The sequence below is a fragment of the Pongo pygmaeus genome, chromosome 12 (assembly GCF_028885625.2).
Source record: "Pongo pygmaeus isolate AG05252 chromosome 12, NHGRI_mPonPyg2-v2.0_pri, whole genome shotgun sequence".
Classification (NCBI taxonomy): Eukaryota; Metazoa; Chordata; class Mammalia; order Primates; family Hominidae; genus Pongo; species Pongo pygmaeus.
The window spans coordinates 109,386,531-109,405,938 of NC_072385.2; the positions used below are offsets into that span (position 1 = coordinate 109,386,531).

Genomic DNA, 19,408 nt, shown 5'->3' on the forward strand with positions numbered 1-19,408 from the left:
ACATGTTTTCCTAATTTTAATAAATATATCCCTTTAAAATCTTGTCTACAGCCATACCACCCTGAACACGCCTGATCTCAAAAGCTAAGCACAGTTGGGCCTGGTTAGTACTTGGTTGTACTAACCACATTGGAATACTGAGTACTGCAGGCTTTTGAAAAAAAAATCTGGATCTTTTCTCAGTTGGTTTCTTTGGGAGTATAGTGGGAAAGGAGGGAAGTGAACTCTTCTCTAAGAGCTAAGCATTCTAACATATAAGTACTTTTAAACTCACCAAACCTATATCTAGAAATCAACACTACAAAATGACTACTAAGGAGTCAAAACTAAAGTAAAATTGTCTCTCAAATACCTCAGAATAAGTAGAAATTCTAAATGTTGGTAACTTCTTTTGGAAGCAAAGTTGCCTACTGCATGATCTTGCTTGATGGTCCTTGATTTTATCATCAGAGTCAGTTCCAGTTACATTTCCATTAGTATGGATAGATCTAAAGCAGGAGAGAGAAGACACAATTGGGCCATTGAAAACATCAGATTTTAGGTACTGTGACACGCCACTGTTTGTAAGCATACAAAGATTCTTACACAGATGCTTTAGTTATTCAAGAAATGTCAATTCTCATTCTTGTCACTACTAACAAGTTATTAAAAATTAATTAAAAGATTAAAGGTATAATAGATAAATACATCAAGTTGACAAAAGGTAGTTGCTGGCTTTTTTAAAAGCTCAGATCCCCAAAGGAGGCATGAAATCAATTGGGGCTTGCCTTGGTATTCCAGAGGAGTTGCTGAAGTCACCCCAGCAGCAGTAGCCTGAGTATCCAGTTTCAAGTAAAGTGGAACAGTAAAAGGAAACAGGGTTCCTAGCAGAAGAGCTCTGTAATAAAGAAGCATCTGATATCATGGCTATTATTCCGTCCTAGGCCACTGGAAGTGGGATATTACAAATTAGATCTTACTAAATTAATGGTAGAGTAGATCATGCTTGTAATCCCAGCACTTTGGGAGGCCAAGGTGGGCAGATTGCTTGAGCTCAGGAGTTCAAGACCAGCCTGGGCAACATGACAAAACTCTGTTTCTACAAAAAATACAAAAATTAGCTGGGCTTGGTGGCATGCACCTGTAGTCCCAGCTACTCAGGAGGCTGAGGTAGGAGAATGGCTTGAGCCCAAGAGGTTGAGGCTGCAGTGAGCCAGGATCATGCCACTGTACTCCAACCTGGGCGAAAGAGTGAGATCTTGTCTCAAAAAAAAAAAAAAGAGAGAGAGATTTACTGGCTTTTGCTATTTAAGGCCAAACTAATTTAGGCTTTACCACCCAGGGTTAAGCTTTTTACTAACATTCTCTTTATAATCACAAAGACAGGCAGGGGATCAGGCTCCAGAGACGGTCATTATACCGCAGGTCAGAAATGTGGGGCTAGTTACTTCTACCTGTGACTCCTACGCCTATCACTCTCGGGCTTTATTCAAAACACAAACCATTCTGGCCAACTACCCTCTGTCCGATTTACATGCCCCCAGTTATGCTTTCTCATCTACTCCATTTGGTCTCCCACTGTTGCCCTTGCTTCTAACCTTTTCCATAAGGACCTCTGGAAATCCCTCTTATGTAAGTAAAACAAATCATCTCTACATTCTCATCACTGAGAATGATGATCAACTCTGACCACTCACTGGCCAACTCTCATCACTGACCATCACTGACCAACTCTTTCAACCACTGGGCTAAATCTGGCTCTCGAAAATGATGCTCTAGAGCGAAGGATAAGGCAGCAGAGACAAAATTCTCCAGAGTGACACTTCCAGACCCTCACAAGCAATTTCCTTCCTTCCCTGTGATATCCCATCTGGCTGTATGACCCTCTTCTTCAATTTGTCATTCAATATCTCACTCTATTTTTTCTAACCTGAGTCCAGACTCATTCCCTTGGATGCACTCTACCTGCTCTTTCTCCATTCTAGTCGCTTGTTATCTCCAGTTTCAAAATCTTGGTTATCTCCCCAACTATAGATCCACATAGTATGCTATTTTTTGCTTCAGCTTCACCACCCTCAAACTCCTAATCCAATCGCCTGCTAGAGAAAAATCACACAACCATATGAATTGATCCTGCTATAAAATTATGGTCTCAAAATTCAGCTAGACACCGAATGCTGTGCAGCAACCCTTAATGCACCATTAAGCAGGTCCTTCTCCCATAATTGACACTGCCTTTTTTCCCAAACTTTTGCCACTCTATCTCTTCCAGCCCTACTGGGGTGGAATGGAATCGAGCTTTCTTCATGTTTTCCTTACCTATTTGTGTAAATTGTTTATATTGTGAAAATACAGGTTGAGTATCCCTTATCCAAAATGCTTGGGACCAGAAGTGTTTCAGACTGCAGATATTTTTGGATTTGGGGATATTTGCATTACACTTACTAGTTGAGAATCTGAAATCCAAAAATCTGAAATTCAAAATGCTCCTTTGAGCTCATGTCAGCATTCAAAAAGTTTTATAATGTGAAGCATTTCAGATTTCAGATTTTCAAATTTGGGTTGCTCAACCTGTACTATTTATCTTGCTTACTTTTAACATGTTCTCAGTCTTATCACTGGCCTTTAATACAGAAGTTTTTATTTTCAGGTGGATAGATTTGCCCATCATTGCCTTTTTTCATATCTTTTATTATTTCTCTGCTTTGAAATTTCTCCCCCTTTAATAATAGTAGATAATGCTCTGATTTTCATTTTTCTATGGACTAATCTTCTCAATACTCCATTTTATATAATGTATAGAGTGAGATTTGGCTCTAAACTGACCTGCATTTCAAATTACCAACCAGTTTTTCCTAGCAACATTAAGGTATTCTCATCATCCCTTGGTTTACAAAGTTTTTTCTTTTATACTTCATTTGTTTGCCCATAAGGTTGGTCTCTGAGCTATAATCTATTTAAGTAATTATTGTTTCTTTGTAGGGTTTAATCTGTGATAAGAATATTCTTGGTATTTTCATCTATTTCTTTCTGACAATAAACACATCTTATCAGATTCCAAGGGTATTCCTGGTGATTTCATGAGTAAGAAATGGCTGCCTTGCCCACTCCAAGTACTGTGTATTTCTGTTATAGTTTTTACCTACACAAAGTGCTCCTTTCTACTTTGAGTGAACATCCATACTACTATCGCTTCTAAAACCAAAACCTTCCTAATTGTGCTAGAAAGCTACCTTTTTACATATTTCTCTATCTGGAGCCAGATTCATAAAACCGTGTCCTTCACAATTTTCCAAACTTTGTATTCACTCTCTCATTGGTGAAAGCTGGCTTGTGTAAAATAAAAGCATCTCACATCCAATTTTTGTTTCATAGACTAACATTTTTTATCAGCTCTGAAGAATTTTTCAGATCTTCCTATCTTTCAATATCTACATAGTTATGTCTATTGGTTTTCATTTTTTGAATACATGTTATATTCATGATTTAAAAATCAAAATGATATAAAAGGAAACCTATATCTAAGAAGTCTCATTCCCACATCATCCACATGCAGGTCATTTTGCCCTTGCTTACTGTAGGTTACCACTTTTATTAGTTGCTTGTATATCCTTCCAGCAATGCTTTACGCAAAGACATTTACCTACAAATACAGTCTTATTCCTCCTGCCTTCTTACAAAAAATGTTCAGTTTTGCATCTTACTTTTTATTCAGCAGTATGTCCTGGATATCCAAGTTAGGAAATGTTTCTTTATTGCTTTTACAGCTCTACAATATTCCATTGCATAAATATATACTAGTTTGTGTAACGAATCCCCTATTTTCCAAAAATTAGATTTTATGCATTTAAGTCTTATTTCTGACAATAATTTAGTTCAAAAGCAACAATAACTACACAAACCAAACAGCACAGAAACCACTGTGGTGATTTCACAAATTTGTATTCTATTAATAAATATGAGCTTCCTTGTACGTCATTTTATCTTTTATCTCAAGTTTACTCTATGATCCTATCTAAAAACTCAACAACCATTATGCCCATAAACTTGCAAAATCTTAAAGCTGCCCAATCTCACTGAGGGTTTCAATGGGCCTGCAAAAAGTAAAACACGTTCTACAAGAGACACAGTCAAGAATGTTCCATTCTACTTATTGGAATCAGGAAAGGCTTCATGGAGGAAATAGCCTGGGTTCAATCCTAAAAGATGAAGTGATCAAGATGCAGATGAGGGAAAAGGGAAAACATTAAAGGAGAATCAGCATAAACAGAATTTTTAAATTGTCAAGCACTCTAAGTAGTTCCATTTCTGCTTAGAATGCAGAAAGCCACCAAAGAATGTCATTTCCACCCTAACGAGAAAAAAAATCATATCTATAGAATCAAAACTTCTCTTGGTCTAACAAAGAGCGGAGGTCACAAGGCAACCAAGTAAATTTAATAAAATTCCAAGTACATTTTATTCCTCTCCTTGGAGGCATAACTCCACCAAGGAAAGACTACACACAAACTGTCTGACCTTTGGCAGGTCGCAGAAAAAGAAGTGGCCACTATACAACAGTATAAGAAAAAATCAGCTAAAATTTTAACAAATTCTTAAAGACCAAGTGTAACCTATTATGTCAGTTTAGAATAGCTGGGGACCCCAGACATAAGGAAAGTTCTCTCAGTTGCAAGATTTTCCACGTGCCTTGACCAGGTGCTCACAAGAAAGATTAGTATAATAGTAGGACAGGAAACCAGAAAGAGCCCTCATCATCAGGGGAAGTGTGCAGGAGGTGTCTAGGACAAGGCTGAAGCCTGATTCCCCAACTGTTCTCTAACACAGAAAAAAAGCCTCAAGCCACTAGAAGAAGAACAGAAAATCCTCTAACCAAAGGTCCTGGCAAAAATCCATTGCTTCAGGGCAGAATGGAAGCAAAATGCCTCTGCCTCTAGGGAACAGACAGACAAACACTCTCAGTTATGTGACAGGGAAAGATATAATGTTGCTAGGAGAGGGGAAGAGGCAAAAGAACCTCTGCCACGGTGGTGGAGTACAGAGCAGGAAAAAGAGTTAGGCAACGAATCCTGTACCAATACCAAAGAAACTTCTACCACCACTAAGGGAAAAGAAGGATATTCCTGTCCATGACCTACCACAAATACATGGAAGAAAGGGCAGGCCACAAGAAAGAGAAAGCAGGAATGCTGAGGCTGAGAGAGCCCAATTGATGCCCAGGACAAATGGCCTGAATACAATTGAGTCTGAACCAGAACAAAAGAGAAGCCTGCTCTGCACCACAAGCATGGCACTGAATAACAAACAATAGGCTATCACTGGGAAAGGGGCAACAACATAAGGAGAAATATTGATACTTCTATTGCACAGATGTGCGAAGACTGTTGGAAGATGAGGATGGTACAGGAACACAGAGAAAAATCTTGTAGAGCAACATGCCATTCTCTAAACACAAGGGACCAGCAGCCAACTGCTGGAGAAATATGAAGCTTGTGGTGCACTGAGAGGGTAATGACGGTGACAAAACCCAAAATCAGCTCAACTCTTGATTACACTGATTCAGCCTCCAACACAAACAACCTGACAGAGGCAGCAGCAAAAGAGGATCACCTTAGTCTCTTTTGTCCTTTTAGCAGAGAGATGGAAACTTTAAAAAGTAAAATATGAAAGCTAAAAACAAAAAGAAAAAGATATCAGAGGTGAAAAATTATTTTTCTAACTGCACTACCCCAGTCTGATTCAACTTTTATGTAACAAAGTTGCGAGTTGTTTTTCAGTTGCCATGGATCCCCAGGTTGAATGTCACATAACCTGAGCATGCCCAGATAAACCAAGCATGCAACCACAAGTGGAACCTAAGTGCTCAGACTAAGGAACAGGGACTGAATTAAGAAGCAGACAGCATACAGCAGGATTCAGGATCCAATGAGATCAAGCCCTGGCATTAACCCAAGACAGGATCCAATCAGATCACACCTCTAGGTATCACCTCATTGCAAGATCCAATTAGATCATGCTTCATTACTCTCTGACTATAAAACATGCCCCAGCTCAGGAGACAGATTTGAGCCACTCTCCTGTCTCCTAATTTGGTGGCCTTGCAATAAACTCTTCCCTCTACAAAAACCTGGTGCTTCGGTGTTTTGCTTTTGATATTGTTTGACTGTGTCCCCACCCAAATCTCAACTTGAATTGTATCTCCCAGAATTCCCCCATGTTGTGGGAGGGACCCAGGGAGAAGTAATTGAATTATGGGGGCCAGTCTTTCCTGTGCTATTCTCGTGATAGTGAATAAGTCTCATGAGATCTGATGGGTTTTATCAGGGGTTTCCACTTTTGCTTCTTCCTTATTTTCTCTTGCCACCACCATTTCAGAAGTGCCTTTCACCTCCTGCCATGATTCTGAGGCCTCCCCAGCCATGTGGAACTGTAAGTCCAATTAAACCTCTTTTTCTTCCCAGTCTCGGGTATGTCTTTATCAGCAGCGTGAAAATGGACTAATACAGTTTTCCGTTGCACACAGGCAAACAAACTTAGTTAAGTTCAACAGTACTTTGACTGGCTCAACAGTAGCCTGGACAGGGATGAAGAAAGAACAAGTGAACTTGCATACAGGTCAATAAAAATAATCCAGAATGAAACCAAAGTTAAAAAGAGTGGGGGAAAAAACACAGTTTGGAGTATTCAAGAGCTGTGGAATTATACCAGAATGTCTATTACTCCCACGAGAAGAAAAAAAAAAATGGACACAAAAAATATGGGAAGAGATCATGGTCAAGAATTTTCCCAAAATGAACCCAAGGGTTCATTTTGGGAAAATGAACCAGAGATCCAAAAAATCCCAAAGAACCCTTCGTAATAAACACCAAAAGCACACATACCAAACAAACATACATGGATATATCATAGTCAAACTGCTGAAAATGAAGATAAAAATCGCAAACGTAGAGAGAGAAAAAAATATCACATACAAAGAACAAAGATTAAAATTACAGAAGACTTCTTATCAGGAAAGTATGCAAGCCAAAAGAGAATGGAGTATATACCTTTCAAGGATTGAAAGAAAAAAAAGCTGAACATAGAATTCAGTTCTATGTATAGAATTCAATAACCAGCAAAAATACTTTTCGAAAATAAAGGGCTTTTTTTGAACTAATAATACCTGAGATAATTCACTCCCTGCAGACACAAAATATATTAAAAGCAGTTCTTCAGGCAGAAGTATAGTACCAGGTAAAAATTTGGATCTACCAAAAAAGGGGGAAGGGAGGGAGAAGGAGGAAGAAGAAGAGGAAGAAGAGGAGGAGGAGCAGGAGGAGGAGGGGGAGGGGGGTGGCAAAGACGAACAGCATTGGAAGATAAATATAAAAGACTACTTTTTCTTACTTTGTTCACCGTAGGTTATTCACCAACTAAAGCAAAAATTAATAAGACTGTATTGTAGGGTTAGTAACATATAGAAGTAAAATGTGTAACAACATGGCATAAAAAGCGGAGATACAAAATTGAAGTACAGTGCTGTAAAATTATTATATGACATATAAAGTGGCATAATATTATTTAAAGGAAGAATGTGATAACTTAAAGATATATCTTTTAAACTCTAGAGTAGCAGTTCTCAACCAAGGGCAATTCCCACCCCCAACCCGCCATTGCTACCCCCATGAAAACATTTAGCAAAGTCTGAAGGCATTTTTGGTTGTCACAATTGGGAATGGGGAGTGGCTGCTACTCTCATCTAGTAGGTAGACACCAAGGATGCTGCTAAAAATCCTACAATACATACAGGATAGCCACCCCCCCAACCCAACAACAACAATGAATTATCTGGCCCAAAATATCAATAGTATCAAGGTTTAGGAACCATGACCTAGAGCAAGCACTAGGTAAATAAGTAGCTAAGAGTAGATATAAAGTGGAATCATGGAAAATGATTAATTCAATACAAGGCAAGAAAAGAAGAAAAAATTTCTGGTTCTAGGTCTTTGAGGAATCACCACACTGTCTTCCACAATGGTTGAGCTAATGCACATTCCGACCAACAGCATAAAAGTGTTCCTATTAATCCACAGTCTCACCACCATCTGTTGTTTCTTGACTTTTTAATAATAGCCATCCTGACTGGCATGAGATGGTATCTCATTGTGATTTTGATTTGCATTTTTCTAATGACCAGTGATGTTGAGCTTTTTTCCATATGTTTGTTGGCCACATAAATGTCTTCTTTTGAGAAGTGTCTGTTCATGTCCTTTGCCCATTTTTTAATGGGGTTGCCTTTTTCTTGTAAATTTGACCCAGCAATGCCATTACTGGGGATACACCCAAAGGAATATAAATCATTCTACCATAAACATGCAAGCATATGTTCACTGTAGCACTATTCACAATAGCAAAAACGTGGAATCATCCCAAATGCCCATCAATGATAGACTAAAGAAAATGTAGTACATATATACACCATGGAATACTATGCAGCCATGAAACGGAATGAGATCATGTCTTTTGCAGGTACATGGATGGAGCTGGAAGCCATTATCCTCAGCAACTAACGCAAGAACAGAAAACCAAACACTGCATGTTCTCACTTGTAATTGGGATCTGAACATATGAGAACACATGGACATAGGGAGGGGAATACACACTGGAGCCTGTCAGGGGGGCAGGGGAAGGGAGAGTATCAGAATAAATAGCTAATGCATGTTGGGCTTAACACCTAGGTGATGGGTTGATAGGTGCAGCAAACCACCATGGAACATGTTTACCTGTGTAACAAACCTGCAGATCTGGCACATGTATCCTGGAACTGAAAATAAAGAAAAGAGGAAAAAATAAACAAAAAAGGCCCAAAATACAGAAAACTAGCAAGATGGTATGTTTAAATCCAAACATCAATAATTAAGTAGAAATAATCTAAGCATCCTAATTAAAAGAATAAATTATGAGATCAAATGTTTAAAACAAGATCCAACTACATCCTATCTACAAGATACCCACTTTAAATACGAAGAGAAAAGTTAAGTAAAAAGGATAGAATAGAAAGAAAAGACAGAACTGATACAATATCTGACAAAACAAACCTCAGAACAAGAAATATTTCCAGTAATAAAGTGGAGCACTATATAATTACAAAGAATCAATTCATTAAGAAGACATAGCAATCCTAAATGTGTTACTATCTAACAATACAACTTCAAATTAAATGAAACAAAAACTGATAGGACTGTAGGAGAAATAGGCAAATCCACAATTACAGTTATCGATATGAATACTCCTGTTACTAATCAATAGAACAAGAAGACAGAAAATAACTAAGATACAGAAGACCTGAAAACATTACCAACTAACTTGATCAAATTGGACATTTACAGAACACTCTACACAAGAGCAAAAACTATGTTCTTTTCAGGAGCACATGGAATATTCACCAGCATGGACCGTATTCTGGCCCGTAAAACAAACTTTAAGATATTTAAAATACTTAAAATCAAATAATGTATTTTTTCTGGCCAAAATGGAATTAAATTAAAATTAATAACTCAAAGATAGATTAAGAATACCAAAGACTTGGAAATTAAACAACATGTTTCTAAAATACTCCATGGGTTAAACGAAAAAGTAAGGAAAATTAGAAAATACTTTTAATTGAGTGAAAATTAAAAGAGAAAATATCAACGTTTGTGGGGAGGGCCTTTTCCTCTCGTAAGTCCCCTCTCTCTCACTAGAGAGAGAGCTGTTTTCCTTTCTTTTTCTTTCTCTTTCTCTTGCCTATTAAACCTCCGCTCCTAAACTCCTCATGTATGTCTGTGCCCTAAATTTTCCTGGTGTGAGATGATGAACTCCGGGTATTTACCCCAGACAACGTAGCCACTTCATATTGGGAACCTCGTCTGGGATACCAAGGTACAACATTCATCAAAACGGTAAGTAGAGAAGCGGACTCCAACCCTGTCCTTTCATTTTGGGGTTCTCAGCCTCCATTTTAGAGCCAAATCAAATCAGTAACAGGCATCCGTCAGCCAATTAAAAACACAGCATGGTAGCCATTCTTAAAGACTTGGATGTGTGACTTACTAGGGAGAACATCGAGAATCCCCCAGCACCAACATGTAGCTGGCCATGTTGGCCATGTTTGAACCAGCTTCCTTTCACAGAGGATTTAGCAGTCGTGTGAGGCTGGAAGAGGTTCTGGAGCAACTGAGGATTTCTGGCTGGGGCTACCCCCTGGTATTATTCAAAGGTTTCTGGACTGACCTCAGCGTCCAACTGCCCAAAGGGGTGTTAGCAAAAGGATCTCCAACTTTTCTATCGTAATTTCCTCCTTTCCTATCCATGACTGCTGTATCTCCTGTCCTCTTTTCCTCTCCGAAGTCCCCTCTCTCTCATTAGAAAGAGAGCTGTTTTCCTTTCTCTTTCTCTTGCCTATTAAACCTCTGCTCCTGAAAAAACAAAAAACAACAACAAAAAACAAAAACAAACAAACAAAAAAACAGGGATACTACTAAAGTAGTTTTTAGAAACTTACAGCATGAAATGCTTACATTACAAAACAAGTAAGGTCTTGAATCAATAATTTAAGCCTCCACCTTAAGGAGGTAGAAAAAGAAGAGGAGTAAATTAAATACAAAGCAATTTGAAGAAAAAAAATTGAAAACAAAACATAGAGATTATCTATGAAACACAAATCTAATTCTTTGAAAAGTTCAATGAAACTAAATAAATTTCTGACCAGAGTGATCAAAAAAAAGAGAGAAGCCACAAATTACCTACATTGGTAATGAAAAGGAGACATCACTAGAGATTTTATAGCTATGAAAGGGATAATTAGGGAATATTCTGAACAATTTTATGGCAATAAACTCCACAACTTAGATAAAATGTACCGATTCCTTAACTCATAATTTAAAACCTTCTCAAGAAAACAGTTCCATGACAAAGGCTCCCTTGGTGAATTCTACTAAACATTTAATGAAAAAATCATACCAATATTACAAAAACTCTTCCAGAAACAAGAAGAAAACATTTCTCAATTCATTTTATGAGAATATAGTATTGACCCTAATACAAAAATCAGACCAAAACAAACTACAAGAAAACTACAGACCAGCATACTTTCATGAACATAGATGGAAAATATCTTAACCAAATGAATCTAGCCAATATACTGAAAGAAATATATATCATAGCCAAATACCATTTATCCCAAGAATGCAATGTTGGTTCAACATATGAAAGAAAATCCATCAATGTAATACACCACATCAACAGACTGAAAAATAAATGATCATCTTAATTAATGGGAAAAAAAAAAAGGCATTTGGGCTGGGCACAGTGGCTCACGCCTGTAATCCCTGCACTTTGGGAGGCCGAGTGGGCAGATCACTTGAGGTCAGGAGTTTGGGACCAGCCTGGCCAACAAGGTGAAACCCCGTCTCTACTAAAAATACAAAAATTAGCTGGGTGTGGTGGCGCACACCTGTAATCCCAGCTACTCGGGAGGCTGAGGCAGGGGAATCACTTGAACTTGGGAGGCAGAGGCTGCAGTAAGCCAAGATCGCCCACTGCACTCCAGCGTGGGTGACAGAGTGAGACCCCACCTCAAAAAAAAAAAAAAAAAGAAGGCATTTGAAAAACTTCCACATCATTCATGATTCAAAACTCTCAGAAAACTAGAAACAGAAGAGAACATCCTCAACCTATGTATCTATAACAAATCTATAGCTAACATTATACATAATCACAAAAGATTAAACGTTGTCTCCTAAGATGATGAACGAGACATGAACGTCTGCTCTCACCACTCCTATTCAACAATGTACTATATTGTACTACACTGTCAGTACAGTGATGCAAGAAGGAATAAAAGCCAGAAGATGGATTTTAAAAGAGGAAACAAAACTGGTTTTTTCCACAAATGACAAGATTGTCTATATAGAAAATCCCAAAGGATTAATCTACTGAATTTATCTAATAAATTCCTACTATTAAAACTACTAAATGAATTGAGCAAAATTGCAGAAGACAAGATCAACACACAAAATTACATTGTACTTCTAGTGGTAGTAATGAATAATTAGAAATAAATTCACAAAATAGTAGCAATTGTATAAACATTAAAAAGAGATAGAATATAACAAAATAAATGCAAGATTTGTGTGCTCAAAAATATAAAGCACAGGCCAGGAGCGGTGGCTCACGCCTTTAATCCCAGCACTTGGGGAAGCCAAGGCAGGCAGATGACAAGGTCAGGAGATCAAGACCATCCTGGCTAACACAGTGAAACCCCGTCTCTACTAAAAATAGAAAAAATTAGCTGGGTGTGGTGGCACATGCCTGTAATCCCAGCTACTCGGGAGCTGAGGCAGGAGAATTGCTTGAACCTAGGAGGCAGACGTTGCAGTGAGCCAAGATCGTGCCACTGCACTCCAGCCTGGACAAGAGCGAGACTCCATCTCAAAAAAAAAAATAAATTAAAAATAAATAAATAAATAAATAAATATATATATATATACACATATAAAATATATACATAAAGCACAGTGAGAAATCAAAGACCTCAATAATTGGTGATACATTATTTTCAAATATCAGGTCAATCAATATTGTTAAGGTGTCAATTTTCCCCCAAATTAATGTAAATCCAATTAAAATCCCAGCAGGCTTTTTAAAAAAACTGACAAGCTGATTCTAAAATTTTATGAAAATGCAAAGAAACTAGAATAGTCAAAACACTTTTCAAAAAGAAGAACAAAGTTAGAAGACTTAGATTCACTGATTTCAAGACTTTCTATAAAGCTACAGCAATTAAGACATTGTGATTCTGCCATAAAGATAAACATAAAGATAATGGAATAGAAGGGACAGTCCAGAAATAAATCTACATATTATGGTCAACTGATTTCAAACAGAAGTACCAGGGTAACTCAATAGAAAGAGAATTGTCCTTCAACAAATGGTGCAGGAACAATTGGCAGTCCATATGCCAAAAAAAAAAAACCCTCAACCCACACCTCATGTCTTACACAAAAATTAATAGACCTAAATAGAAAAAATTCAAAACTATACAACTTAGGAAAACATAGAAGAAAATCTTTGGGATTGTAGGTTAGCCCAGGGGTTGGCTATCCTGCAGAGAGCCAAACAGTCTCTGCTGAAACTACGCAACACTGACATTGTAGCATGAAAACAGCCATAGACAATACATAAACAAATGTTCGCGGCTATATTCAAATAACATTTTATTTACAAAAACAGGTAGTGGGCTAAATTAGGTCGTTAGTTTGCCAACCTCTCACTGACAGCAGAGTTTTTATATATGATGCTTAAAAACACAAACAATAAAAGAAAAAAAAATAACACTTTATTAAAATTTTAAACTTTTGCTGTTCAAAAGATAGTGTTATAAAAATGTAAAGATGAGCCACAAATCTGGAGAAAATATTTGCAAAACAAATATCTGATGAAGGACTTGTTTTCAGGACATAAAGAACTCTTCAACACAATAATAAAAAAATTCAATAAAAATAATGGGCAGAATATTTGGACAATGCAAAAATGACAACTCTTAACAAGCAGTCTAGAGACATGGTACATATGTTTAACCTTTCCTACTGGTCTTTATGCTGTCTGAAACAGAACCAATCCTGCCTGGATAGAGCACTCAGTGTTCTGCCTTACACAAAAAGACAACCACAAATGAAAACTATCAGAGCTTTTTTTTTTTTTTGAGACAATGTCTTCCTCTGTCACCCAGGCTGGAGTGCAGTAGCACAATCTCAGCTCACTGCAACCTCTGCCTCCCAGGTTCAAGTGATTCTCCTTTCTCAGCCTCCCAAGTAGCTGGGATTACATGCCCAGATAATTTTTGTATTTTTAGTAAAGATGAGGTTTCACCATGGTGGCCAGGCTGGTCTCAAACTCCTGACCTCAAGTGATCCACCCGCCTCGGCCTCCCAAAGTGCTGGGATTTCAGGCATGAACCACTGCACCCAGCCTATCAGAGCATTTTTAAAGTTAGGTAATACAAATACTTGGTACAAAAAGGAAACTGTACAAAACAAGTGATGGTGAACAGGAATTTCCCTCCAATCATCCAGCTCCCTTCCCTTGTTTACTATGCATTCATAGATATTCTATGCATATAAAAGCAAACAAAAACAACAGTGGCATATCTGATATGGTTTGGCTGTGTCCCCACCCAAATCTCATCTTGAATTCCCATGTGTTGTTAAAAGGACCTGAAGGGAGGTAACTGAATCATGGGGGCAGGTCTTTTCCCATGCTGTTCTCATGGTAGTGAATAAATCTCTCGAGATCTGATGGTTTCATAAGGGGGAGTTTCCCTGCACTAGCTCTCTCTCAACCTGCTGCCATCCATGTAAGATGTGACTCACTCCTCCTCCCCTTCTGCCATAATTGTGAGGCCTCCCCAGCAACGTGGAAATGTAAGTCCATTAAACCTCTTTCTTTTGTAAATTGCCCTGTCTTGGGTATGTCTTTATCAGCAGCGTGAAAATAGACTAATATGGTAAGTTGGTTCTGGGAGTGGGGGGTGCTGCTGAAAAGATACCTAAAAACATGGAAGTAACTTTGGAACTGGGTAACAGGCAGAGGCTGGAATGGTTTGAAGTGCTCAGAAGAAGAGAGGAAAATGTTGGAAAGTTTCAAACTTTGTAGAGACCTGTTGTATGGCTTTGACCAAAATGCTGATAATGATATGGACAATGAAATCCAGGCTGAGGTGGTCTCAAATGGAGAGGAGGAAGCTGTTTGCTAAAACTTGTTTTAGCAAAAAGATTGGTGGCATGTTGCCCCTGCCCTGGAGGTTTGTGGAAATTTGAACTTCAGAGAGATGATTTAGGGTATCTGGCGGACGAAATTTCTAAGCAACAAAACATTCAAGAGGTGACTTGGGTGCCGTTAAAGTCATTCAATTTTAAAAGGGAAATAGAGGCTGGGTGTGGTGGCTCATGCCTGTAATCCCAGCACTCTGGGAGGCCGAGGCGGGTGGATCACAAGGTCAGGAGATCGAGACCATCCTGGTTAACACGGTGAAACCCCGTCTCTACTAAAAATACAAAAACAAAATTAGCCGGGCACGGTGGTGGGCACCTGTAGTCCCAGCTACTCAGCAGGCTGAGGCAGGAGAATGGCGTGAACCCGGGAGGCGGAGCTTGCAGTGAGCTGAGATTGCGCCACTGCACTCCAGCCTGGGTGACAGAGTGAGACTCCGTCTTTAAAAAAAAGGGAAACAGAGAATAAAAATATGGAAAAATTGCAGCCTGACAATGTGATAGAAAAGAAAATCCTATTTTCTGAGGAGAATTCAAACTGGCTGCAGAAATCTGCATAAGTAATGAAGAGCCGAATATTTATCACCAAGACGTGGGGAAAATGTCTCCAGAGCATGTCAGAGACCTTTGTGGCAGCCCCTCCCATCACAAGCCCAGAGGTTTAGGAGGAAAAAATGGTTTTGTGGGCCAGGCCCAGGGTCTCTCTGCTATATGCAGTATAGGGACTTAGTACCCTGTGTGCCAGCCACTCCAGCCATGACTAAAAGGGGCCAAGGTACAACTCAGGCTGTTGTTTCAGAGGGTGCAAGCACCAAGCCTTAGCAGCTTACACATGGTGTTTAGCCTGTGAGTGCACAGAAGTCAAGAAGTGGGGTTTGGGAACCTCCGCCTAGATTTCAGAAGATGTATGGAAACACCTGGATGCCCAGACAGAAGTTTGTTGCAGGGGCGGGGCTCTCATGGAGAACCTCTGTTAGGGCAGTGCAGAAGAGAAATGTGGGGTCGGAGCCCCCACAGAGTCCCTACTGGGGCACCACCTAGTGATGCTGTGAGAAGAGAGCCACCGTCCTCCAGACCACAGAATGGTAGATCCACCAACAGCTTGCACTGTGCGCCTGGAAAAGTCGCAGGCACTCAACACCAGCCCATGAAAACAGCCATGAGGAAGGCTGTACCCTGCAAAGCCACAGGGGCAGAGCTGCCCAAAACCTTGGGAACCCACCCCTCGCATCAGCTTGTCCTGGATGTGAGACATGGAGTCAAAGGAGATCATTTTGGAGCTTTAAGATTTGACTGCCCTGCTGGATTTTGGACTTGCTTGGGACCTGTAGCTCCTTTGTTTTGGCCAATTTCTCCCATTTGGAATGGCTGTATTTACCCAATGCTTGTAGCCCCAAGTATCTAACTTGCTTTTGATTTTACAGGCTCATAGGCGGAAGGGACTTGCCTTGTCTTGGATGAGACTTTGGACTGTGGACTTTTGAGTTAATGCTGAAATGAGCTAAGACTTGGAGGACTGTTGGGAAGGCATGATTGGTTTTGAAATGTGAGGATGTGAGATTTGGGAGGGGCCAGGGATGCAATGATATGGTTTGACTGTGTCCCCACCCAAATCTCATCTTGAATTCCCACATGTTGTGGGAAAGACCTGGTGGGAGGTAACTGAATCATAGGGGCAGGCCTTTTCCCACGCTGTTCTCGTGGTAGTGAATAAATCTCACAACATCTGATGGTTTCGTAAGGGGGAGTTTTCGTGCACATGCCCTCTTTCTTTGCCTACTGCCATCCAGGTAAGATGTGACTTGCTCCTTCTCCCCTTCCACCATGATTGTGAGGCTTCCCCAGTCATGTGGAACTGTAAGTCCATTAAACCTCTCTCTTTTGTAAATTGCCCAGTCTCAGGTGTGTCTTTATCAGCAGTAAGAAAACAGAGTAATACAATACTATACAGTTTCATATCTTTTTTTTAATACAGTGTATCTTAGCACTCATTTCATAGCACTCCTTATAGAATTCCCTCATCCTTTTTTTTTTTTTTTTTTGAGACAGAGTCTCACTCTGTCACCCAGGCTGGAGTGCAGTGGCACGATCTCGGCTCACTGCAAGCTCCATCTCCCAGGTTCACACCATTCTCCTGCCTCAGCTTCCCGAGTAGCTGAGACTACAGGCGCCCGCCACCAGGCTTGGCTAATTTTTTTGTATTTTTAGTAGAGACAGGGTTTCACCATGTTAGTCAGCATGGTCTTGATCTCCTGAGCTAGTGATCCGCCCGCCTCGGCCTCCTAAAGTGCTGGGATTACAGGCGTGAGCCATTGCGCCTGGCTCCCTCATCCTTTTTTTTTTTTTAACAATCTCATGATATATGAATACATCACAATTTAATCAGCCCCTCACTGATTATGCATTTGCAATATTTTGCCATACAATGCTGTATCTCTGTACTCACGAAGCAGAATTACTGAGTCAAAGAGTATCTGCATTTTAAATTATGATAGTCTTTGCTAAACTGTGCTCTATATAGTTTATCAGCATTTAAAAAAATATGGACACATGTCAGTAAGCCCTCCAGTTCAGGGAAAACTAAGATGAAAGAGTAAATTCTCATAATATAGCTGCAATTACTAAGCAAAGATGTTTTGGAAGATTTGCAACTAAATAATCCAAGATACTTATTAAATTTATAGTGAATGACAAGACGAATATATAGTGAATGACACAAAAAAAGAGGTTTATCCAGGCCTCCCATTATCCCAAAATCTCTTCTATTAAATTAAGGTCAATAATTTTAATTTGAGATTTATAACCTAATTTCTAAGAGGACTTAAATTATTACAAGTTAAAATACAAGATAAAGAGGATTAATCATAAAATCATGTAAATAAATTAAAATATTAGATACTGTAATAGATGGTATGGCCACATACTAATCTTCCAAACATGGCCGCCATTGATTATTTCCTTCCCAATGTGCACATGTCATTCCACCTATCAAGAGATGAGGCTTTATTTCCCAGTCCCTTGAATCCTGGCTGGCTGACTTGCTCTGACCAGCAGGAAGAATGTGGTCAAAGTGATGTTCTGAAACTGCAGGAACCCAGAAGACTGGTAGCTTCCCCTTACTCCCTCTTCTTGGAAGTCAGAGGCCATGTAAGAAATCCAACTACTCTGACACCACAATGCTGAGGAGACGCCATGTGGAGGCATACAAAAGTGTCAGACATGTGAAGAAAGCCTGAGACTGTCCAGCCCACACCAGTTACCAGCTGAGTAAGTGATCCCAACTGACGCCACACAGAGTGGAAGAATCCCCTATCTGAGCCCTGCTCAAACTCCTGATCCCCAGAATTGTAAAAATTATAAATCACTGCTGTAGACAATTGAAAAAGATACTATCAAGCTCGTGATATCAGCAAATTACAAACACCAAGTGTCAAATTTGGGTCCATGTTTTCCAGGTTATAAGTTTTCATTTTTCAGTAAGAAGAAAAAGAAAACATGTAATTTTTCTATCTTAATTAGATGCACTTATACAAAGAACAATGGACCTAGGACTATAGTTTCAAATATAATTTTAGAAAATTTTAGAAAATGCACATCATTCAAATGATGTTTCTTACAGATCGATTCTATACAGACAAATAACATATTAAATCAGAACCCAGCACAGGCATTTTCATGTCAGAGGAGACTAAGATGATGTGGTCTTGATACTTTTGTTCTCTAAAGACTTAATACAAGAAACTACATGAATGCATAATTAAGATATTCATTAGTCTGTCTCATATCTGATGTGGATTTTTTGCATTAAGTGAGCTTTTTTTTTTTTTAAGAGATGGGATCTTGCTCTGTAGCCCAGGCTAGAGTACAGCAGTACAATCATAGCTTCAGTGAACTTTTGATAGACACTAAATAGCTGTCAGTTTGTGATGAAATCCAATAAAAACAGGCCGGGTGTGGTGGCTCATGCCTGTAATCACAGCACTTTGGGAAGCCGAAGCAGGTGGATCACCTGAGGTCAGGAGTTCAAGACCAGCCTGGCCAACATGGTGAAACCCCATCTCTACTAAAATACAAAAATTAGATGAGTATAGTGGCGTGCACTTGTAATCCCACCTACTCGGAAGGCTGAGGCAGGAGGATTGCTTGAACCTGGGAGGCAGAGGTTGCAGTGAGCCGAGATTATGCCACTGCACTCCAACCTGGGCAAGAGAGCGAGACTCCGACTCAAAAAAATAAATAAATAAATCTAATAAAAACACAGAATAAATATTCTATAAGGCTGGTTAAATTTAGAGCCATATACATAAAGAACAGAAGTATCTACCTCTCCCCACAAACTGTTCCCTCCGAGATCAACAACATTCTTTAATGCTATATCCTATGTAAATACCTTGGTCCTTGACTTATCTGACCTAAACAGAATCTATACAAATAACCATTCCCTCTCAGTCACCAAGTGCAGCCCATACTCAAGGGGGTGGTAGGAGGTGGGGGGTTAAGTTCCACTTCCTTGAGGAGGGGAGTGTCTGCACAAATTATTTGGAATTCTTCTGTACAAGATAAATAAATAAGTGGGGACAGTTATTTATTTAACCATTTATTTTAATCAGTGTGGACTTAGGGATATTTATTTTATGCTT

At 39.2% G+C, this 19,408-nt stretch overlaps 1 protein-coding gene across 3 annotated transcripts in view; it reads right to left on the bottom strand.

The window, feature by feature from the left end:
* NCOA1 (nuclear receptor coactivator 1) overlaps window positions 1-19,408 on the bottom strand; it is a 277,415-nt gene that overhangs the window by 204,104 nt on the left and 53,903 nt on the right. Inside the window, exons 1-2 of one of the 3 annotated variants that reach the window (XM_063648895.1) lie at window positions 8,742-8,782; window positions 353-488 (exon numbers count right to left, since the gene is read on the bottom strand). The exons of 1 other annotated variant lie outside the window; for it this stretch is intronic. The gene's annotated coding sequence lies outside the window, so the exon portion shown is untranslated. Of the gene's footprint in view, window positions 1-352; window positions 489-8,741; window positions 8,783-19,408 lie in introns of those variants that run through there. One more of the 3 variants, XM_054473265.2, reaches the window with a different exon arrangement.